Source organism: Macaca thibetana, chromosome 7, assembly GCF_024542745.1.
Source record: "Macaca thibetana thibetana isolate TM-01 chromosome 7, ASM2454274v1, whole genome shotgun sequence".
Lineage (NCBI taxonomy): Eukaryota > Metazoa > Chordata > Mammalia > Primates > Cercopithecidae > Macaca > Macaca thibetana.
This window is the reverse complement of record NC_065584.1, coordinates 63,407,540-63,424,336: the sequence shown is the minus strand read 5'-3', so window position 1 is coordinate 63,424,336 and position 16,797 is coordinate 63,407,540. Positions and strand designations below refer to the sequence as shown.

General features: G+C 33.0%; 1 long non-coding RNA gene across 1 annotated transcript in view; it reads right to left on the bottom strand.

The window, feature by feature from the left end:
• LOC126957890 (uncharacterized) overlaps positions 1-16,797 on the bottom strand; it is a 52,074-nt gene that overhangs the window by 27,894 nt on the left and 7,383 nt on the right. The window contains exon 2 of the long non-coding RNA XR_007727000.1: positions 15,477-15,540. This is a non-coding gene — a long non-coding RNA (uncharacterized LOC126957890). The remainder of the gene's footprint in view (positions 1-15,476; positions 15,541-16,797) is intronic.

Here is a 16,797-nt window from a genome sequence, read left to right as displayed (position 1 = left end):
CAGTAGAGCACAGAGGAAAGATCATGTATTTTGGCATTAAAAAGTCCCCAGTTATATTTTCATTTTTCACTTTCTAGTCATATGGCCTTCATTATGTTATTTAACTTCTCTCTTTCCTAGTTTCCTGATCTATAAAATAAGAAAAATAGTGGTATATCATACCATTGTTATGATCATTTATTAAGTTCAGGTATATAGGTGTCAAGCAGTTGGTACTTTTTTCATTCAAATGATTCAAAATCCATAAAGGAAGAAAGGTTTATTTACCCATTTATATATAATGCATTATAATAAAAGATTAAATAACATTAACTTATTCATAGATTACATATATATGTATGGTTTTCATCAAATTCTATGTTATTCTAGTATTTAACTTATTATGAATAATGTGTATTCTCAGTGAATGGTAAAGCTCCTAAAAGATAATTCTTCTACTCGTCTTAACATTCTTTCCCTCTATGGCACCACACTTTTTCTTATAAAAGTCTTAAAGAGTCTGGACATACACAGGCAAAAAAAATAAATCATCTAGAAACAGACTTCATACTCTTTACAAAAATTAATTTAAAGTGGATCACAAACCTAAATGTAAACAAAATACACATAAAAGTCCTAGAAGATAACACAGTAGAAAATTAGGTGACCTTGGTTTTGATGTTGAGAGATATATATATATATAAACACAATAAGCATAATTAAAACAATAAGCATAATTCATAAAATAAAGAATACATATGCTGGACTTCCCTAAAGTTAAAAATTTCTTCTACATAAAACACTGTCAAGGGAATAAAAAGACAAGTCACAGATTCTGAGAAAATATTTGCAAGAAGATTTATCTAATAAAGGACTATTATCCTAAATATGCAAAACTCTCAAACTCAACAATTAGAAAATAAATAACCTGATTTTTAAAATAAGCCAAAGAGCTTAGCAGGCACCTAACTGGAAAAAATATATAGAGGCCAAATAAGCTTGTAAGAAAATGCTCCACATCATCTTCTTGATATGCCATCAAAAAATACAGATTAAAGAACTTAACTACCACTAGATGCCTATTAGAATGACCAAAATCTAGAACACTGAGAACATCAAATGTTGGCAAGGACATGGAGCAACAGAAATTTTCATTCATTGCTTGTGGGAATGCAAGATGACACCACAACTTTAGAAGAAACTTGGTAGTTTCTTGCAAAACTAAACATACTCTTACCATATGAGCCAGAAATTGTGCTCCTTAACATTGACCCAAAAGAATTCAAAATAGACGTCCATAAAAATATCCCACACATAAGTGTTTATAGCAGCTTTGTTCATAACACCCAAAACTTGGAAGCAACCAAGACATCCTTCAGTCGGTGCATGGATTAAAAAAAACTGTGGTACATTTATACAATGAAATATTATTCAGAGCTAAAAAGAAATGAGCTATCAGGCAAAGACAAGACATGGAGAAACCTGAAATTCATATTGCTGTGTGATTGTTATGTGATGGAAGTCAATCTAAAAAAGTTACCTATTGTATGATTACAACTATATGACATTCTGGAAAAGACAAAACTATGGCAAGAATGAAAGGATTATTGGTTGCAGCACTGAGGAGAAGGAGAGATGAATCAGTGAAGCACAGATGACTTTCAGGGCAGTGAAACTACTCTGTATGATATCATAATTATGCATATATGTCATCATAAGTATGTCAAAACCTGCAGATTGTACAACATCAAGAATGAACCCTTGTGTAAATTATGTACATTAGTTGATAATAATGAGTAAATGGACGTTCATCAATTGTAACTAATGTACAATTCCAGTGGGCAGTGTTGATAATGCAGTAGGCTATGTATGTCTAGAGGAGGGAGGGAGAAGGGAAATCTCTGTATTTTCTTCTTAATTGTGCAGCAACATAAAAATTCTCTAAAAAGTAGTCTTCATAAACCATCCTAAAGAGTTTTAAAGTTAGAGCTAACAAAAACAAAAACAAAATAACAACAAAAAATACTCAATATGTTGTAATTGAAAGAAATGTCTAAGACTAAAGGATAAAGGTTGTGTAACACCATTTTTCTTTTTCTTTTTTTTTTTTTTTTTTTTCAATCAGGTGACTAATCTTGGCTTAGACAATGTGAAAAAAAATCCCTTCCTGCCAAACCAGATTGTGATGGCTTTGCTCCACTGCCAATATCATTATCTTTCAGGAGAAGCATAACAGATACATTCATAATAGATATGTAAATGTAGAGAGCCCTCAGATCTCAGACACAGTTATCTTGAACTCAGAAGAACTAAGTGGTGAACAACTAAGTTCACGGTATATTTGAAGTAGATTTTTTGTCAAGTCTAAACTATGGACAATTTCCTACTAAGAAGCCAATATTTATTTGCAATTTGAAATAAGTCATGGCATGTGGAAGCAACTATTTCAGTGCCAAATTCAGAAGACAGACGAGATCAGTGAACATAGCAAAAGTTTGGCAAGGGATGAAAAAGAAAAAAAACTAAAACAAGTCCTTTAACTATAACTGGCAAATAATTTCACCCATATATACTAAGTCTGAAAAATAAAATAACATTTGCAGTTCCTCTTACCTATACATACTAAATTGTGCATTGTTTTCATTTTTTCCAAGTTCAGTCATTCTCAAATTTATTTGTTGCTTTACTTATACAGTTTGAGATTAAAGTTTACTTAATGCAATTTTTGAATCTACTCTCTGGATTCTATGCAAAGTGGATCCCAAATGATGCTTAGAGTCAGGATGTAAGCTTTTTGGAAGGGACAGATGAGATAAGTGATAGTTATACACATAAACTCAACTGGTCACATAAAAATCATTTCCCTTTTCTTCCATTTTACACCATTCTATTCCATTTGCATTTTCTAACCATGTGCATATATTATTTCTATTTTTTTCTTCAAGTTCACCAGAGATTATCCTGTCAGTGCAATTATGGATCATTTTTGTACACACATCTCTAAATCCTATTCAATACTTTGAAAATACAAAACTGTCTTTTACAAGTAATATTTAGAAATAAAACATTTTAATATATTTTAATAGTGTATATATTTTCATCATTATATAAATACATATATTAGTTAACATGTCAAAGAAATTGTAATTTGTTTCAAAACAGATGCCAAATTTAACCCTATTTATTTAAAATGTTTTGAACTGTTGAAAAGACAAGTTTCATTCAAGAAACAGGTCAGGTATAAAATCAGTTGCTGTCAGCAAAAAGCCAGTTTAGTGAACTGTTAGTAAATCCTTAAAAGGCACAGGAGAAAACTACTTTAGTTATGTGTGTCAAAGAATCCAAGAAGCTAAACTTCAGAGCTAGGAGCAAAGGCCACAAGGCTTACACTAGAAGAAAAACATCTATTTTGCAATGCAGCAAAAAGATGCCAAAACCTTTTTGCTTTAGAAATGCTCCCGAGAACCAAGAAGTACACAGCCAATAAATTCTCACATTTTAGTCTGCGATTTCATTTGACACTTTAAATCATTGAGTGTTAGAACTAGAAAGACTTTAGACAGTATGTCATCCAACCCCCTCATTTTATGTAAAAAGTGCCATGGATTTGTGGCCAAAACACCTGAGCTAATTTCTTAATCAGTATTTAATGGCTGACTTTCTTTAAGCATGTCATTTTTCACTCTGGACCTCGTTTGCACATCTACAATACAGTGATAATGGTATCTAAGATGCAGGTTTGTAATGATACTTGTATTAGCTCACCACTCCCATTATAACAAATTACCACAAACTTGGTGAATTAAAACAATAAAAATTCATTTTCTTACAGTTGTGGAGGTAGGGTTTCAGAAGTCTAAAATGGGTCACTCTCGAGTAAAATCAAGGTGCTGGCAGGCCTAAGTTCCTTCTGAAGACACGAGGGAGAAATCTGTTTCCTGGTCATCATCAGCTTCCAGAGGCTGCTTGCATTTCTTGGCTTCTAACACTCTCCTTTACACTTTCACACTGACTCTCCTCCCTCCTTCTCTCCCTTATAGAAATCCCTGTGATTACATTGGTCCCACCTGGATAAACCAGACTATTCTTATTATCCCAAGATCCCCATCTCAACTAATTAGCAAACTTAATACCACCAGCAGCCTTAAATTTCCCCTTTCCATTTAACACAACATATTCACCATTTCTGGGGACTAGGATGTTGCCATCTTTGGTGACGGGCGGAAGGAGGGCAGAGGAGATAATTTTTCTGCCCACCATAACAATTACCCAAGTAATATATGCAAATGCATCCTGTAGATCACAAAGTATTTTACGTATGTAAATAATTTCTGTTAGAAAGAACAAGAAAATAATGGTTATGGTTTCACGGTTCATTAGCAGCAGAGCTCATCTCAGCCTCAGTTCTCCTAATTACCTGACCAGAACCTTATATACCTCAACATGGAGGATCTGATAAGAAGCACATATAAGGAAAACCATAAACTTGGCTTGAATTCACTAACAAGCATCTTGAAGACCTAACTGTTCATTTCAAAATGAACTTTCGACATCAATCTGCCTAGATTTGATGCATAGATCCACAATTCTTCAATTCTGAGAATTTTAGCAACTTTCATAATTTCTCTGAGTCTCATCTTCCACATATGTAAAATAGCAATAATAGCATAACTTCAGTGGTTTGTTGAAAAAGTAAAATGAGAAAATTCATATGAAGTACTTAGCAAACTGACACACAGCAAATGTGCAACAGGTGTTCTTTGTCTTTTATTTCCTAGATAAATACAACCACCTGCCAGTCACAAAATACCTATGCTGGACACCATGGCACTCTGGGAAATTTGAATTAGACTCATTTTATGGCCTTAAGAAGTATATAATTCAAGAATAAAATAAGTTAAATGTATTTGTGCAGCTAATTAAAGTATCTTTATGTGTAAAGTAGCCTTCTTTGCCCTGTCTTCTAACCATTCAAAATCTACAAAGGAGTAAAAGCTGCCAGGATACAAAGAAAATCTATGAAAGGAAATTCATTGCTGAGCATGACAAAATCCAAAATATTCTAAGTGACATAGAGTGACAATTACATTACCAAATCAAAGGAAACTTCAACTGCTAAAAATTCTATCTTTGGGAATTATATAAGATCATATTTCCAAATATAAAATATATATACATATCCAGAATATAAACTGGGTAATGAGTTCTATGTTGAAACGCTTCAGGAAAAATCTTATAGAAGATTCTGAAGGACAAGGGCACAGCAGGATCCTAGAGGGAGTCAGTGACCTACTGGGGAGGCTAAAAATATATTTTATACAGTTATAGGAACTTGATTATTGAAAGTAAAATCAAGATACTTTGGACTGTAATGTCAGACAGCTATTCATTAAGTGAGTTATGCTACTCTGTAACTAACAAAAATGGTTATTCAGTTTTCACCATAGTGTATAAACAAGTGAAGATACATATATTTTTTGATGCAAAGACATATTTTAGTTGTTAACTTTTCTCAAATTCAATACAATTACAAACAAATTCAGAATAAAGAGTTTTAAGAATCATAACAAGTTGATTCTCAAATTAAACTAGAAAAAAAAACCTGCTTAAAAATACAAAATAATGTTCTAAATAAAATAAAATTAGGAGTCTTGACTGACAAAATTTGCTATAAAATATAGTAACTAATACATTGTGGAATTGGTACAGGGGTAATATACAAATTAATCACTAAAATAAACTTCATAAATAGCATTATAATATGCAGGTGATATGCATTGGTATGACTCTACAGTTTGTAAAATATCTATATAATTTGGTAAGTATCTGTTGCTCAGGTTACCCAAGCGTCTCCTCCAATCCTCCAATCCCAGTTCTTCCCAGGGATCCCAAAATATTTCTCCACAATCTTGGATCTAGTAGCCTGTCAAAACAGAGGCTTATGGAACTTCTTTAGTCCCAAAGTCAGTGTCAATTCTGATTGGTCAGTGCATCTACCAATCTGGTTGTTAAATATATTGAATATTATATCTACATGTTTATATGCATATACCTGTACTTGTATGTTTTTAAGTATCTGTCCATGCAGGCCATTCAAGAATATTACTGAACGAGCTGGATGTGGTGGCTCATTCCTGTAATCCCAGCTACTCAAAAGGCTGAGGCAAGAGGATAGCTTTAAGCCAGGAGTTTGAGACCAACCTGAGCAACATAGTGAGACCCCATCTCTAAAATAATTTACGAAGTTTTTATAGAGAGAATATTATTAAAGTATAAGAACTCTTTATATATTCTGCTTAAACATTCTTTGTGAGATGTATACACTGCAAAAACTTCTCCCACTGTTGCTTGTCTTTTTATTTTCTTAATGATGTCTTTTGAAGAGCAAATTTCCCATTTTAATAAAGTTTAATTTACCATTTTTTATTTTCTAATTCATGCTTTTTGTATCTGATTCAGTTAATCTTTGCATACTCTAATGTCTCAACAATTTTCTCCTCTTTTTGTCTGAAAATGTTATAGATATAGCTATGACACTTAAGTCTATGGCCATTTTACATCATTTTTTAATGTATGTTGCTTGCAGTTCTTTTTTTATTTCTTTTGGGTTTTCCAGAAACATAATACATCATCTACAAATAGAGAAAGTAATATCACTTTCTTTACAATTCTGGGTGGTTCTAGTAGTCAAACATTTGAATTATTGCAACTAATATAAGTTGTCTTATTCCATACACATTCCAATCCCTTTCTCTTTTTCTTACCTAATCCAATGCCTAGAAAATGAAAATACTAGATACCTGTGCTGCTAGGTGGGGCAGTGTGACAGCATTTTCTAGTAAGCCATAAGTAGATGTACAAGAGTGTCAAGCCTTCTTTTTTCTTCCTTCTTATTGCCTGAAATATGTTGTACCTGTAGCAGAGCATTTGTCACTAGGACGATGGAACATAAAGACAGAAAGCACTTGGTTCCTTTAAGGAAGTATTGGGTTGGGAGATGGTTTGGCTCTGTGTCCCCATGCAAATCTCATCTCAAATTGTAATCCCTATGTGTCCAGGGAGGGACCTGTAATCCCCACGTGTTCTGGGAAAGAAGAGATTGGATTATGTGGGCAGTTTACCCCATGCTGTTCTTGTGATAGTGAAACAAATGAGATCTGATGGTGTAAACGTGGCAATTTTTCCGGTGCTTGTATCTCACTTCTCTCACCTGCCACTATGTAAGACATGCCTGCTTCCCCTTCTGCAATGATTGCAAGTTTCCCGAGGCCTTTCCAGCCATGCAAAACTATGAGTTAATTAAATCTCTTTCCTTTATAAATTACCCAGTCTTGAGTGGTATTCTTTATAGCAGTGTGAGAATGGACTAATACAGGTTGTTACATTGGTCCTGGAATACTCATTTGCAGATTACTGTCATGTAAAAGGAAAATGAAATCTCCTATTTGTTTAAGCCCCTATTTAGAGGTTTCTGTAACCCACAGAAGTCTATCCTAATTGATGTGTAGAGAAAAGTATACTTCTACTCCATCCCTTTCTCCACATACATTTATGGATTCCTCTATGTGATTACAGTATGGCTACCTTTCTTCATTTGTATTTTGTAACTCCAGAATAAAAATAATTTCATTTGGCTTTGTGCTTCACTTACCTGCATAGTTCCTCACAAAACTGTGTGCCTGTGGAGGACAAAAATAGAGTGTCTTCACAAAATTTACATTCCCCATGGTCCTTAGGTGAATACTTTTAGTAGATGCACAAACATATTTTAATAGAATTAAAGAATAAAGGGAAAAAAAACATAGTGAAAGGAAAGAGCAGATATGAAAAAGAACACTTTAGAAAAAGAAGTTTGTTTTTTTTCATAATTACAAAAAAATTCTACTTTTTTAAGGCAACTATAATAAGACGAGAAATAAAAATATCTGGACTATATCATGTGCTTTTTATCTTATATCAGGAATGCAATAGCTATTTAAAAATCTGTGTATTACTAAGTGATTAGTAACTTTTGCCTTGACCTAAGACATCAGCAAGTTCTAGCATAATATTATTTCTTAGGTAATGTCTTATGTCACAATAATCATTGCCTAACTCAAATCGAATGGTAGTTTAAGTTTGGTTTTAGAACAAACATGATGGAAATACCCAGAGTCTTTTCAGCTTGGAATATTTTCTATTTTTTTAGTAGGAAAAATACTGAATTGGGATGAAAAGAGGGAATAGGTAAATCTAACTTTGTAATTTACAGCTTTAGTGCAGGAGATACTAAGGAGGTATCACACTGAACGTAACTTTTTTAAATGAACCTCCCTTCTTTCATTTAGTTTTCTGTATAAAATGTAGGTTATGGAGAATTTTGCATGAGTCAAGCAACTCTCTCAATAATTCATTAACTTTTTATAACATCACCATCATTTACTTAAAAACTGTTGCCAAAATTCATTGGGAAAGTTAATTGGATTCATGTCTCCAATTTCTACCTATTTTCAGTTGGTTATCAGTGCTAGAAAGGAAAATTGAGAGGTGATTCCTAAGAGTCTATAAATGACATGAATATTTACAGTTACCTTCCTGTCACTCACCAAAGTTTAGACTGACATAATTACATTTGTCTCCAGAGTAAAAAGGGCCCAACATTTAAAGCTCCATCTCCTGCAAATTCTCCTTTAAAGATGCATGGCTCATGTAATTATGATGGCTAAAGAGTCCCAAGATCTGCAGTTGGTAAACTGGAGACCTTGCAGAGCTGCTAATATAGCTTCAGTAAGAGTCTGAAGGCCTGAGAACCAGGAGAGTTGATGGTATAAGTTTCAGTAGGAGCGAACAGGCTCAAGATCCAAAAAAGACAGTGTTTCAGTTCATGTCTGAAGGCAGGAAAAGACTAATGTGAGTTCAAGTACTTAGGTAGAAAGAATTTCCTCTTACTCAGCCCTTCTGCTCTCCTCGGGTCTTCAATGGATTGCACAAGGCCCACCCACATTAGGGACAGCAATCTGCTTTACTTAGTCTATCCATTCAAATGTTAGTCTCATCAAGAAGCACCATCACATACACACCCAGAATAATGTTTGACCAAATGTCTGGGCCCCTTAAGTTGACACAGAAATTAACCAGCACAGGGGCCTACTCCCCAGCCCCTAAAAAAGAAAGGAAAATCTGAAGACTGGGCTAAATAACGGTAGCAACCAATATTGTATCAATTCAAATAAAAAGTCATTAGTTGTGAGGATGATTAATACAAATAAACTTGTTATTTATAACATTTATTTGAATTCTATACTGTCAAAGAGAAATTGGACCAGATATTTTTGTTAAACATTCTAGAAAGACTTTATTAAAAATATTACAATTTGGGTCAGTATTATTGCAATAAAGGGAGAGATATTTCCACTGGAACAAAACGTGGGAAAATTTTTAAGCACCTGAGGTGAGCTAATGGAAACATCCTAAAGGACACTAGAGGAGAGGTTGGTCAATGTGACTAGGCCATAGACGTTTGCTAATTGACACATAAAGAAGTTAGGCTCCCACTCCCCCACAAAAGTTGGAAGATAAGAGCCTTATACTTCTTGAGATTATGTTTAAAAGGGATGGCTCTCAGGTCCTAGAGAAAGTGTTGGGTTATAGAAGATTTACATCTCAAAGGGCAGAAGAATAATTTACAATTGCAAGTTTTCTCAAGTAAGAAAAGGGAAGTCAGAAGCCTATAATCGGGAAGAAACTGGTCTAAAGTTTAGTCAAGCTGAGGGAAATGTTAAAGCCATCTTGGTCAATACCAAAACTATTCAAAACTTTTCACTTGTGGAGATGCAGTGCATTGCCGCTAAGTGCATCTCTTACACTTATTTGTAAAAACTAAAATTGTTTAAAATTTAATACACTCATATTTCATGTTAAATATTTTAAAATTTTTCTCTTTATTATGTGTCAACCAATATCAGGGTAAACACCATAATATGCTTTGAATATATATGAGATATTACTAATTAGCTGAAGCAAGCAATACCAGATCACTAATAACAGACAGCTTAGTAGCATCGAGGGGACTTTTACAGCCACAAGCAGATGAAAGTGTTTTTAATGCACATTGAATGAAGTTGACAGATAAAATGTTTACCTCTTCCCTCTTGTTCTTGCTTCTTCTTTACTACAGCACTTGCTTTCCTAAATATTTTCTCCAGTAAACCCTACATACTCTTTGTTAATGTTTCCCTGTATATTTTCAAAATTAAAAACAGCAACTAAATTAAATGAAACTTAACTTAAGCAGAAGATAATGTATGATCTAGTATTTTTGAAACTCTAATACAGGCAGTATTTCTGAGAAGCAAATCTAGAAGCTAAATATTTTATAATTATATAACTCTAAAATTATTTAAAACAATATATTGTATTTGTTTCTTAAAATGTTAAATATATATGTGAAATATGTGGTATCATTCATCTCCTTTTCATTAAGTCCAGAAATGTCCTAGCTGATGTCTCCAGTTAGTAATACTTTAGTCCATATCCATTGATCAACTTTCATCATATTTCTATTCCCATTCATTCATTAATTAATCCATCCATTTATTCATCAAACATTTATTGAACACCAAGTACAATTTATTAGGCAACGTAATAATTCCTGAAAATAAACACAGAAATTGAAGACTGTCTATACTCAATGAGTACTCACTACAGTTTTCAAGTAATTGTAATACAATATATCAATCACTCTGTTATATTTTAATTAATTGAATTATTTGTATAAATTTAAGGGGTACAAGTGTAATTTGTTAAATAGATATATTGTATGGTGGTGAAGTCTGGGCTTTTAGTATAACCATCTGAGAGATATTTTTTAAATTCAATGTAATCACAGATAATAGATTTTTCAATGTAATCTTCAAAAGCCTGGAGAAGATGATAAAGTTTTCACAGAGACAGTGATAATTGATTTAACTATTTAAGGAGTTGGGAGCATCCCTGTTGTCTTCTAGCATCTATTGAAAAAGAAAAAAACACATCATACATGCATAGTGGTGAAGAATAAGGTTTGTTCAGACTATGAGAGATATTTATCTATCAGGATATATAACTGAGGAGCTGTGGAAGTTAAACTGCACTAATTACATTGGTTATTGCAGTGAGTGTTCAGCCAATAGCATATATATAAAACAGTTGTGGTGGTGGTGAATGTGTATTATACCATTACTACTACTATTACCACTACTGCTGGATAATAATTATAGCAATGATAATAGCTATAAACATCACTTTAATAGATACCTCCTTGTTATATATTGTACTCCTTTATATTATTATTGATAGCAATAAAATTGTTGGTTTTATATATTAATAAAATATGATACTTCTAGATTTATAATGGAATTATATTCCAATAAACCCACAGTTAATTGAAAATATCACTAATTCAAACCATGGTCAACTGAGAACCTCAAGAATGCCCTAGAGCAGCTAAGTAAGTGACCCAAAATAGAAGCCTTAAATCCTTCAAGTCATGACCACCACATCCTACCACATCTTTCCTGAGAAAGATATCCAATGGTAAGAAATATTTCCCTAGGACTGAGGGCAGAAGAAAAGAAGAATTAAAAATTGGTACAATTTTTCTCTTTTCCCTTTTGATCCATTATGTCTAAATTAATAGGTCTATTTTCCTCTTTAGATTTTTATACATAAAGAATGGACAATTTAGTCAAGACATCTAAATACATTGGGGAAATGCATAATTGATTGTCTTAAAATAATTAAAATGGTCTTGAATCTTTTCTGCAATAGCATATACGAGCTAATTAATATTTCTGTCTCAGTTTCCTCATGTGAGAAAAGGTAATGAAATTGTATACACTTCATGGAGTCACTGTGAAGATTAAATGCTATAAACAAAATTTTTTTTTGGAAAAAGGCCAACTAGTTAATATTTTCTGCTATGTGAGCTGTATAGCCTCAGCCACGGTGACTCAATGCTGCTGTTGTAGCATGAAAGCAGCTACAGAAAACATGCAAAAAAATGAAGGTGGCTATGTTTTACTTACAGGAACAAATGACAGAGCAGATGTATACTGTAAGCCATAGTTTGCCGATCCCTGCTATTGTGCATGAAAAATGATTACTATAGGGTTTCAAACATGGTTCAACACCATGTCATATTCATGTCATTACTACTGTTGGATCTTAACTTTGTAAATGTCTTTGGTTTCAATAATAATAGTTAGGAATAATTTAAAGTTCATTCTTTCTTCAACAAACATTTAAAGAGCACCTCTCTTATTTCAGTCACTATGCTAGGCTATTTACATAATACTGTATGTCCTCTGGAGTGGTATATTGAGTGTAGTTCATAAAAGTGGGCCTCCCAGATGAGAGAGGAGAGTTGAGAAGAATAGGAAATAAATCTGAAGGGACAAAGGGATGACAATGGCAGACATACATTATTGATTAAAATTAAGATTAATATTTGTTTTAACATTTTATTTGAATAATAGGATGCTCATTTTCTAAAGCAGAAACTGAGGCCAAAAGAAGTTAAGTGCTGTACAGAAAGTCACACAACTAGCAAGTGAAAAAACTATTATTTAAACCAAGAGCTATCAGAAAAGAGTGCATATTCTTTTCCTTCTGCCATTACTCTAAGATCTCAGAAATGAACTCAAGAATCTCAGTACGTCATATAATTCTGACTATGAGGATTAAGCTAGAGAAATCACTAGAATTATCTGAGAACCACTGAGGAAGCAGAAAAAGATAGAACCAGTTAACTAAATGTCTCAGAATGTCTGAGTCTGTACGTCCACTTCCTAAAATGCTCCCAAATTACTTGAAATGCCAGAATTTTATTTTTTAGTTAATTTTCTAAAATTTTCAACAACCTGGGAAACTAAGTATAAAAATAGTTTTTAAATGTACAAATAGTATGATAAAGTTTAAAATACTTTTTTAAAACATGGATGAGAAAAACAATTGAAGGAGGGAGGGAATGAAGCAGCAAGATTACAAAACAAATAGAGAACATCCAAGCAGACAGTTTCTCTGAGGGGATCTTCCAAATCTGGCTTAGAACCTGAGACTCAATTGACCTCAAGAGCGTCAAAAACCAGGAGATAAAGCTTGGAGCTACCGTAACTACAAGCATATAAATAAAGTCTATAACTTCAAAATTAGTAAAGGTAAAAAAAAAAATAAAAAATTAAGGTAAATAAAATCAAAACACGATTATAATAGAAGAAATTAAGAAAGTAACAAAAAAGAAAAAAAATGTATTATAGACCACACAGAACAAATAAACACAAATTTAGACAATGGTACATACTCTTTTCATGTACTCATGGAACATTTATTGAACTGGCCACAATCAGGACATTAAAATACAATGAAAGACTTTAAAAGTTAATAATAACAATATGACTAAAAAATACTCAATGCATTTATAAAGATATATTTTTTAAACCTCACAATTCTAAGTAATCTATGGGTTAAATAAGAGATTATAGTTTAAATTAGAAAATACAGAGAAAAAATCTAATGAAATTATACCTAATAAAACCTGAGATACAGCAATAGTGAAGTTTAGAAGTAAAAGTATGTACATTGTAATTGGACTTAAAAATACATACATTCAATCTATCAATACATCTGGGTCCCTTTTTCCCAAAAAAAAAAAATTCTAAACTTTTATTAGAGAAGTATAAGGCTGACTGCCTAATTACCAGTGTTTTGGGGGCAAAAAGGAAAAGGCAGGTAGGAATTTGTTCACTCTGTATTTGACTTTCACTTAACTCCATGTTTTGAGTTGGGTATCCACACCCCTACCCCACAACCAGCCAATCACATACACACATGCATCTGTTTTTACTGTCCACATTCTGGTCTTTTATCTAGGTTCATTTATAATACACACATAAATAAATTCATCCATATATGTCTCTTGACGTGTATGTCAATGTGTATTGCTAGGCCTATAAAAGAATTTCTGGATCGTAGAACATTGTCATATTCACACTTTAGTAGGTAATGCCAACTTATTTTCCCAAGTAGTTAGACAAATTTATACTTCAACTGGCACTATGTGAACGTTACTAGCAATTTGCATCTTCACCACTACTTAGTAGCAACAGACAATACAGGCACATACACACACATTTAATTTTTGCCAATTGGAAGGATGTGAGATTGAATTTCATTGTAGTTTCCATTAGCATTTCTCCAAATTCTAATAGCGTGTGAATATTTTCATATGTTTACTGACCTTTTGTTTTTGCTCTTCTATTAAATAATTATTGTAGTCTTCTTTTTGGTTTATTATTTATTGATTCATAAGGGTTCTTTATACATTTGAGATGCTAGTCTTTTATCTGCTACATGTTTTGCAATATTTTTTTCCTAGCTGTGGCTTACCTTTCTTCTTATGAAATGAGTATCTTTTGATAAACAGATGTTCATAAATTTAATTTCGTTGATTTTGCCAATTTGCATCCCTTAATGATTTATGACTTTTAATCATACATAAAAAACCACGTTGTGCTTTAAGATCATTGAAGCTAGTCTATATTTTCTTTAAATGTTTCATAATTTTATGGTGTTAATGTCTAGATGCAAGACCTTAATCTATCCAGAAATTATGATTTTGTACAAGTCAACCATATCATATTTCAGGTTTCTATTTGTGAGAAACTGAGTTCTCTATTCTTTTCCTTCTGTGTATTTGTTTCTCTCTGTGCCAATATCACACTATTGTTTATATATTTATATTGTCTCAATATCTTATAAAGCAAATCCTCTGTTGCATTTTTCTTCAGTCTGATTTGGCTATTTTTAAGTTGTCCTTTTTTTAAAAAAAAAAAAAAAAAGGTTTCTGCTTGTTCACATGAAGAAATGTGCAGAAATCCTAAGTGTAGAACTGTATGCAAAATAAATATGCTAGTATAACCAGCACCCAAATCAAGAAACAGAACACTCCTAGCATCCCAGAATTCCCAGTCATCATGCCAATATGCAACTGCTTTCCTGGCTTTTTTTGCTTCCGTTTACTTTTGCCTGTTTTTAAACTTTACATACTTTTACTTCTAAGCTCTACTATTGCTGTATCTCAGGTTTTATGAGGTAGAATTTCATTACATTTTGTTCGCCGTATTTTCAGAGTTCTCTTTTAAAATAGAAATGTAAGCAAGCCACTGCTTTTTCAAATTCCCTTGATGGGCTCTCACTTTACCTAGAGTAAAACCCAAAGGATTTTACAGAAGTCTACATGGGCCCTTAATATGCCTGGGCCCTGTCAGCCTCTCCTATGTCACCTTCTGCCATCACTGCTTTTGCTCTCTTTGCTTCCTTGGTGTTTCTCAAACACACCATTCAGACTTCACCCTGGAGATGAGGATCTTGCTATTCCTACTGCCCAAGAACGCTCTTCCATTATGTCCCCACGCAGCTTGTGGCTTCATTTTATTGTTCTCTTTGCTCTCACTTTACCTCCTCTGGGAAGTCTTCCCTACCTGCATGTAGTTCATAGTTGGCATCCATTTTCACCTGCTGTCTCTCTTATTCATTCCGCATTATCTAAAAAATTAAAACAGAAGTTGAATAGCCATGGTGAGACAAACTTTGTTCAGGCATTGAGTATATAACATTTGCAATCAGACCTAAATGTGAAGGACATGTCAGATGTCAGTTCTGGGATTCAATAGTGACAACAGGAAAACTCCTCCTATAGGTTTATATCTAATGGGAAAAGCAACGTAAAAGAGACACACACAAGAGAAAAAAGGGCATGAGAATATGTACAAAGCAAAGTCACCAGAATGTCTCTGCGGTGGCTTGAATCACATTATGCCTGTAACACTTGACCAGTCAGTGATTTAGCGAAGTTCATCCTTACTCCACAACCCATAAAATGTGTTTGATTTGGTGGCTATCATTGTTGTTTTAATTCTAAACCTGACAAGTAAGATCCCATTTCACTTTTCACAATTGCCAAATTGCTCTCCTAAGATATCTTTTGCAACTATTAAATTAAGCAGTCTTCCATTAGTAAAACTGATTCTCAAGCATAACTACTCAACAGGGAAGAGAATAGGAAATAAGAAGAAATTTAGCATCATTTTCATTTCCAAGGGCAGGTGATCAAAAGTCAATACGACTGAGTATTTTTCCCTGCAAACCCTTAACAAAAAATTAAAAAGGCAAAACAACTTAAGGTTAAATTAAATGCTTCTCCTTTTTGCCTTTTAGAAGTATATCTTGCATCTACCAGAAATAAAACCTCGTAACTAAATAATATAATTTAACAAATATGTTTATTTATTTTGTAGAGCAAAAACATATATGAACTATATAAAAATAAATTCTAAAATAAAGCAAAAAGTAAAAATTGAAAAATCAAAGAAGTGTTATCATAGACATACAGTAAAATCAACATAAATTTCATCTGCTATTGAAAAGAAATATAAAAGGATTCATGATTTTTCTCATAATCTCTTTTAAAAATATTTATATTTTTGTCTAATCTTTCCTAAGCATGTACAATCCAATTACTCCATCACATGTAGATATAATTATTAAGCAGCTTTAAAATTAATGCTTACATTTTGAGGTTTCTATTTTCCTCAAAATCTGCGTTATTTTTGGTATTTCTTAACAAATGAATTTGAGGGTGTGTAAGTCTAACAACACTGAGAGAGGTGTGATATGGTTTGGATTTGTGTCCCTATGCAAATCTCATGTGGAATTGGAGGAGGGGCCTGGTGGGAGGTGATTAGATGATGGGGGCATATTTCCTCTTTCCTGTTCTCGTGATTGTGAGTTCTCACGAGATTT